This window comes from Nymphaea colorata, chromosome 13 (genome assembly GCF_008831285.2).
Source record: "Nymphaea colorata isolate Beijing-Zhang1983 chromosome 13, ASM883128v2, whole genome shotgun sequence".
Lineage (NCBI taxonomy): Eukaryota > Viridiplantae > Streptophyta > Magnoliopsida > Nymphaeales > Nymphaeaceae > Nymphaea > Nymphaea colorata.
In genome coordinates, this window is record NC_045150.1 from 4,457,872 (window position 1) to 4,466,587 (window position 8,716).

General features: G+C 32.2%; 1 pseudogene; it reads right to left on the reverse strand.

Annotated features, from left to right (window-relative positions):
* Positions 1-382: 382 nt before the first annotated feature.
* LOC116267026 (cycloartenol Synthase-like) lies at positions 383-8,484 on the reverse strand (annotated as a pseudogene).
* Between the last annotated feature and the right edge of the window lie 232 nt (positions 8,485-8,716).

The window sequence follows — 8,716 nt, forward strand, 5'->3', positions numbered from 1 at the left end:
AGAGCAATTAAGTACCCTTCCTTGTTCAGTTACAAATAATAGAATTCTAAAATTATGAGAATTTCAGAACAATTTTCTCTACTTTGGCTTTTAATTTCAATTGAGGCATAATGCTATGAAGACCCAGTAGATCAAAATCCTTATGCTTGTCGAAATGCGAGAAACATATAAAGGTGCTTAGTCCTTATTGGTTTAATTTCTAAGGAGAATGATTATTCCTACATTAATGTGCCATGACAGGTTACAAGATTCATAAGATACATCGTATCTGCCATGTATTTCCCATATTAGACATATTGAAGACAAGACAACTCATATTTCTGCAATAGACTTGAGATTTGGATTCAGTGCAGTAGGTATTAAGGAATAATCTTACCATATTTTAACATGAAAGACAGCTTTCATCCCAACCTCCACATTCTAGTTGCTTTGATAGCAAAAATTCACATGCTTTATAGATTGTAGAGCAACTCTGATAGGTCATGCCACCAGCCACCAGCCCCTCAACCCCAAACCATGTGCCATAGTTGAAACATATACCCCAATTACCATACCTATATCAGAATATATATTCCCATTGCTTAGTTTCACATTTTAAAGGGCATTGTGGGAGGAGAAAGAACAATCAGGAACAGGTGACCCCAGCAATTGAAATACATCATCCAAATTAAGGAGGCATCTTAGTCACTCAGGAGTCATCAGATAGTCTGCTCATATGGATTAGGCTATTCTATAATTAAAAGAAAATAAAAAAAAGGAGAAAACTAGACCACTCATTGATGGAAAGGAGGAAAAATATTAATGGCGATGCACTAATGTTGTCCTATAGCTTTCTACTATATTTTTCTTGTATAGGTCATTTCTCAGGATAAATGTGATAAATAATTTAAGTGATTTGCCAGAATTTGGAAAGCAGACATGACTTTTCTTTTTTGAAGTCTTGTTAGGTGGAAATTTGAAGCAAAATTAATACATCTTCCTTAGATTTGATTGTCCAAAATGGCTGTGCAGCCTTTTTTGACCATTTTTAATTCAAACATATGGACAGATATAAAATATCCAAAATTATAAAAATTCAAAAGAACTATGAACATGCAATGTGCAAAGTTTAATTTTATTATGGTTTTCTTATCAATGGTTTTAGCTTTTTGGCTCATAAAGTTCGATATAGATGTCCTACCTTTCTTCTTTTTCCTGCATTTTCAAATATTTTTTTACGTAACTATGCAGTAAAAGTTTTAGAAAAACACTTAAGTTAACCAGCCAATGGTTGCCTAAGGAGTGTATACATATAAATGTATATAGACATACACAATATACATATACACATACTTATACACACACACACACACACACACACACACACACATATATATACATATATGCACATATACATAGAGAGGGTGGGGGAGAGAGACAGATAGAGTGCTATTTCCCAAGTTTTCGCGTGTCTTCATGTGCCCTCAGTTAAAAAGATGACGATTTCAATTGATGTAATTGTAAATCTTTTGTTTAGAAAAAGTTTTAAATGTTTTACTAATAGGAAAAAGACCAAGGCAAAATCTTTTTTCCATATTTGTTCTAGGAAAAATTGTCCTTTTATTAAAAATTAATCAAGTCAAAATTAAACTTAATCTATGATTCTAGAGATAACAATAGGGCTGGGGCATTCACAAACATGAAACATAAGAAAGTTCTGTCAAGAAAAAAATGAGAGCATTCTTCAACCCTCAAAAACCCTCACAATAAAAAATATGGCCCACTATGTATCAGCATTAGATTAGGGCAGATTCAGTAATTGGCACATTCATGATAGGGAAAGAAAGAAAGCTAGAAACTGTTATGAGAGAGTAAGAACAGATAAGGTAGAAAATCACTCCTTCAGAGGGAAAACTTGTCAGCATAGATGAAATAGATGCCAAAGGACAAAGATTTGGGCCTAGAAAAAGTTTTATCTTGTTTCATATAAATAGGAAAATAGGTGGGACCCACCATTTTTTGCCTAGCTACGATAGAGTTCTATTGATGTATACAGATTTAGAATCAGCCAAGTTTTCTTGTAGCAGAACATGTCTGGAACCACAAATTTTGTAAATAAAATCAAGACAGATCAACTTCCCACACATTGTTTTACAAAACTCAGAATGCATCAACTTCCCACCCATTGTCAGTGATTAGCTTTTATGTTCATGATCTTTTTTTTACACTTTCAATGATGTACTTCAAATGTTCTTATTTGTTTAAATTATGTGGACCTCATCCAACAAATTATCTTGGTCATTTCATCACTTGGTTGAATAGTATTAGTGGAAATAACATTCAATAATATATATATATATATATATATATATTATTGAATTATATATATATATATATATATTTGGTATTACACGCAAATGTGTGTGTATTGTGTTTATAAATGATAGGCAGTCTCTTGTTTTGCTGTATTCTTTAAGACAAGCTTGGATTTTGACCCTAATTCTTCCTATGTTCTCATAATGATTTTCTTGCTTCTTTGTATATTGGCAACAAAACATTGGAAAATCCATTTTTGCATACATTTTTCCATTAAATTTTACATCTTGAGAAAACAATTTGAAATCAAATATTCAATGCTGAGAATTGTATCTGTAACTTGTTAGAAGGCAACATAGTTTTAGTTATGGTTGGTCATACATAAATTCAGTCAAGCATGTAAGCCTGACTGATAGTTTGTATTTAGCCCAACCATTATTTAAATGGGATAGGAGCCTAATATATTTAATGATTCTCTTACACACACACTCTCTCTCTTCCTTATTCTCTCCAACTCCTATTTTCTTTTATTCCTCTTCATTTTCTTCTATTTTGTTCTCTCTTACTTTCCTAAAGTTCTCTTTATTGATTTTCTCCTACCTTAATGTATGTTGCAACATAACTCTAGTTCATATGTGAGTCGACTTATCATGTATGTGAAAATCATGAAATCTTTAATGTTAAGCATTGATTTTTCTTATTACTAGATCAAATTCATTCATCTTTTATTGTCAATAAACTCTTACTAAACTTATGCATCTATTACAACTAACCTAAATAGTGAAACACCTGCACTTTACCAATAATGCAAAACAGATTCTTTGGTGTTGCCAAAGGTACATCCAATATTTTGTTGAGTCAGAAACCATAAAATTTTACCATTATTTCCTCTAAAAAAATGTATAAGTATGCATCACTTTTTGAATCAGTTTAAAAGCACCACTAAGTTTTGAAAATACTTTTATAATATGCTCTTATGGTTTTGATGATAATTGACAACTACACCAAGTTTTCTAGTACTCTTAAAACAATATTCCCCTTCACTATAAGTTAGATGTGATTAAAAAGGATGACATGAAATAATAAAAAAAAACCCATATTGTGAGGTTGCTTTGGCCATTCCAAACTAGAAAAATATACTAATCTAATCAACTTAAATTAGGCAGAATGAATAATGGATGTACAAAAAGTTAGTAACATCTATGATGACAATGAGAACTTTGGTGTTGATTATTCTGAAAAACTTATGATGGTCTCTTGAAATTTCATCAAACAAAGAATTTTCACAATAAAAACAATGGCATTCTATGCATATACTATATATCATAAAAAACAAGTTACTTAGAATGATGGAAGAGAGTAAACAAGCTCACCATGATCCGTCAGGTAATTGCATCTTTTTAATGAAACTAAGAGACTTTGAGATACTAGTCTCTATATCTTCCTTTCGATAGTCAAGATATACTTTTTTTAAAAGCTCCTAAAGCTTGAACAGCTGATGATGTGCATTCTATGGATCTAAATGGACAAAGAAAAAAGAGATTAGTGCGTAATGAAGTTTTGCCCAATAACTTGTTATTGGATCAAACATGAGATGAGAAAGTACTCACGGATAATCAATTTTTATGTCTGCAAGAACTTAGAAGGATAGATGATCTGAAAGTGACATAATGGATTCAATTAGATTTAAGTGGGCAAAGAGTGTGCTACCAACGTTATCAAGCATGCTAGACGAATCAACATGTTATTACAACTAACAATTGTAAGAACTTATCTACAATTATACAAGCTTTGAGGACCTAATTCATATTGGTTAACTAGTAACAAGAAAATAAACAATTTCTGACATGTCAAGTTGTTAACTAATTGTAGCACATTTCACATAGCTCCAAGAAAGAAAATAACACCTTCCTTTTCTTGGAACACATAGTTAAACCATTCATATTTATTTCATTTATGGAACAGTAGAGTGGTTACATATTATGCAATACGATATGGGATCTCTGATATACATGAATTCCCTTCCATCATGCTTTATGGTATACATGGAAACATCATTTTTTAATAATGCCAGTCACCATATGACCCTCTAACACTAAATGGCAGCATTGATACTATATAAATGAGTATTGGTGGGCATTGAGCAATACATTATGTAATCAACCAAAATCTATTGGTCCTTTCACAAGAACGAAGGATTTTTTCATTTGCTCTATCAATGAAATCTTGAAGCTAATTAACTACAACTCGTTTCCTCTTGTTGATCCCTACAGCGCTCCCCTAGTTCATGGATAACCATAATGTCATGTTGTTGAACTATCAAATTAGGTTCTTGTGACACTGAATGACTGCACCTTTCCATTATACTTTGTATCTTGCACAGTTTCTTTTCAGGTTTCTATGGATAAGATCAGTCAACAACTAAAACATACACAAGGAAAGCTCAACAGTTGCTAAAAATGGTCTCTCTTATGAAGAGATGGTGTTATTCGACCTTAGACACCTTTATTTATTAGTTTATACTTTGTATGCAACATTTCTGCAAAAGCTTAGCACCAAGTAAATGCACATAGTGCAGTCATTAGCCAATTTTTCCAACTTCTTCCACTCAGTAGATTGAAGTTCTAAGAATTGAATGCTCCAAAAAGTGCCTATAAGGTTCTTTGCTTTTATAGTCGATTCCATGAGTTACCTTCACTTATCAGTTAGGTCTTTATGTTGTGAATGGCCGCAAATACCAAGTTGGATTCCTCTTCATTCAATAAAACCTCGAGCAAAGCAAATTGTGTTGGTAATGTTCATGATATAGGGTGCAAACATAAGCATCATGAAAGAATGCAAATCTGAAGTTTCTTCACAATATACAAATGTATGAAGTCATCATATGATAGTGTTACTCAAGTGACCTCTTAAGCAGTTCATAGGCATTTCTTTGTTTTCGGTAGTTTTATTGCTCGATTTTTGTATCTATTTTAAACAGTGAATTGTCTATCATAAAGGGCATTAGGTTCATGGTAACATTCTCTATGCCTTCTCTGTGAAGCTACAGTTCTTAGTCATAGACTATAAACAATTAGTGAGCTACAATATAATGCACCATGACTATGCTATTGTTCCTCATCCCTCCCACTTTAGTATTTCAAAAGATGCTTTAGTGTGATATGAAAGAAATGAACTTGAAGCTACAACGCGAGAATTTTGGTTTTGAAAAAAATTGACTTGATCATCAAGAAAAGAAAAATTAGTGCACAAACTAAAGATGTACCTCCAACCATGCATATGATCTTTTTGGCTCACATATAAAAAAGCCAGCACATTTATTTTGTAAGAAACCACACAAAGAAAATGGTAAAGTAATCCACATAATAGTACATTGATAAGAATAATTATTTTTGAAAGGGAAAGCAGCCCAATAAAGTAGAGGTAGGATAACGAAATTGGGGAGAAAGGAATGTAAAAATTAAGATGTCCTGGAACTATGCTAGTTCTAACCAAGAATCACTTGTATCTAAGAAATTATATGAGTGTATTCCGGTCCTTCTCTACCCAAGATTCATTCATCCTAACATGGAAAGAAGGGTTGTAGATAGGAAAAAAAGGTAGAAAGTGAATTAGGTGATAGAGTGGGAGAAGGAAGAAAGTAAAAAAAAAAAAAACAGTCCTTGAAATGTGTGTCTATATGTATGTAATGTAAATAAAATTCTATACACATAGCAAATACATAACTTTGGTATTTTCTTATTTTGTTTATATATTTCTTCTTTCGTCTACATTTTTGTACTTTCCTTTTTTTACTTTTGTTGTTTCTATGTAACTATGTCCTGGTCATTCTCGACCATCAACTAGGAGAAAGCAAGCCCAACAGCTAACTCAACCCATGAACTATATACATTATGAGATTGTTCCTTGTTTTGGTAATTCTTTTAATAAGCATTTTATCCCTCTAATAAAAGATTTATTTTATATATTTTGTCATAGCCTACATGTTTGAGCATTAAACAATGTACAAATTTGTATACATTTATATGTACACACATATGTATAGGCCACCAGTTGTACATTCATTTAGAATTGCTACAAGAATCTATTATGGCAAAGTTGACGTGATATAGGCCACCAACAACTGCTCTCTTTTGTCCCAATTAAGGAACTTTTGGTTTGTAATATCATGTTCTTTACATGAAATGAATTGTGGGAAAACTGACACAAATCTATCTAGATGACCAAAGAGACCCTAGTTGCATTTAAAATGAATTATTCACCTCTTCTAAGTCAAAAATTTCAAAGTCAATTCTCTACTGAATAGGTTGAATCAGCTTGGACCACCTGATTATAAACTGTTTCATTTAGCACCCATTCTAGCCATTACCTAATTTGGCTAGGAAATATATAGTTGTTTATTAGAAAATAAATTAATCTAACACAAGATACTACCTGTTATTATTTTGTAGTTGAAACCCTAAAGATATAGTAATTTGATTGTATTTACTTGATAGTTGGTATTTTGTAGATAAATTCAAACTTTTTATTGTTTTGTAGTAAAAATACACTATACAAACTTATGACCTGACCCAAATGTGCTCCTAAGTCAACTCATTGACCCGGGACCTAGTCATTACCTAATCTGAGTCTGACTGATGGGTTTGCCAACTATACACAAAATAGGGGCTGACCTGATGCAATTTAACTCAATTACGAAAGTCTTATGACAATATTGAATTTAAAATTTCAAATGGATATTTGGATCAGAACAAACTTGATTAACTCGATTATGATTCTTTTCCTTTCATGAAGAAACAATGTGTGACATCAAAAGCCTTAGTTGATATCCCTTTCCAAGACACATGGATAGATTTTCTTATTACGAATGAATCAGTTTGTCTCAGAAGCAACTCTTTTATCTCTTATTTCAGAAGATAGTTACAAATATTTGAAAGATACTCATCCAAAAGAATTAGAAAATTTTCTTATTTATTTTGTATTATGTACAACATTTTACAAATTGCAAAAAGATAGACATGGAATTAGCATAATCATGAACGCACTATGAAAAGGAAAATAGGAAACGAGTGCTCCACATAACCATGAACACATTATGAAAAGGAAAAACAAGAAATGAGATGTGACTGGAGTACGCCGATACAACTTGGCAATTAGTACACCCATGTGATAGAAGGAACAGTCATTGAATACAATCATATATCATACCAACTAGAAACGAAATTGACCTACAAAGATAAATAAGGAAACCGAAAATGACAACAAAATTTGTCAAATCCATATAGTCTTCTGGAAACTTGGTTTACGAGTTACTGCATAATTTCCTATATTGCCTTGTATGCATTACGCAATTCATCCTTCTCTCATGTTATATAATTGAAACATGATAATGAAATTTGTCAACAATTAATATTGAAATTTTCAATGAACGAAAAGTTAATTATGGTAAACTATTCAGCTTACAAGTAGAGATAGGATCAAATCCACAACATCATAAAATTGCTCTACTACCAGAGGTTCTCCTACCACATTTGATGGTAATTTTGCAAGTAAAAGAGCAGCTTGAAAATGAAATAAAAATTACAATTGAATATGCTCAGGTTGAACATTGAAGTTGGTGGCACTAAATCTTGACGCCTTTAGTCCTTCGGCAGTGCAATCTGAGGCTTGCCATCTACAGTCCGTTTGTTGATAAAGTCCATGCACCTTTTGATGTGTGGCGATGCCATGAGCCAAAGTCACCAAAGCAATTGTCTGGAACCTTTAGGAGGAGGACCAAATTCACCATTGAAATGCTATGAACCTCAAAGCTTGAAATGCCTAATCATTAGCCTTGAATGCAAACTCAACAAACAAACCTGTGAACTTTTTATGAAGTCACGTGCTTTCCCAAAAGTCGTTCGACTATCCTCAGCAAGTTTAGTTGCTAGTATTAATTGAATAGCAAAAGCAACATCCCACAATTGGCTTCCATCATTACTCGACCAATATATTACTTGAAACAAAAGATATAGTAAAATTCTTTAAAAGTAATAAAAAGAACAAGTTAATATGATTGAACTAGTAGGTATTGTTTTTTTATGACATTCATCTTCATGCCATTTTCTAGAGCCCATAAATAATCTAGTATTCTGAAAGATGCAATTTAAATGCTTCTGAATTTCGATCTTCAACCCAACAACAAAGCATTATCATTTCAAAAAAATTGTAAGCTATGTATTCATCTAAGAAACTAATGTACGATAAGTTTGATAGGTAATTGGAAAGCATTTAGAAAGACTCTTTCTTAATGTAGAAAGAGTTTCTGAATTGTTATGTGTGTAGCAGCCAACAAGCACCAAATTGGTCCCACTAAGATAAGGCAATTAGATATATAACTTCCTACTTTTCTTGATGTCATGATTTGATTAATTTGAGCTTT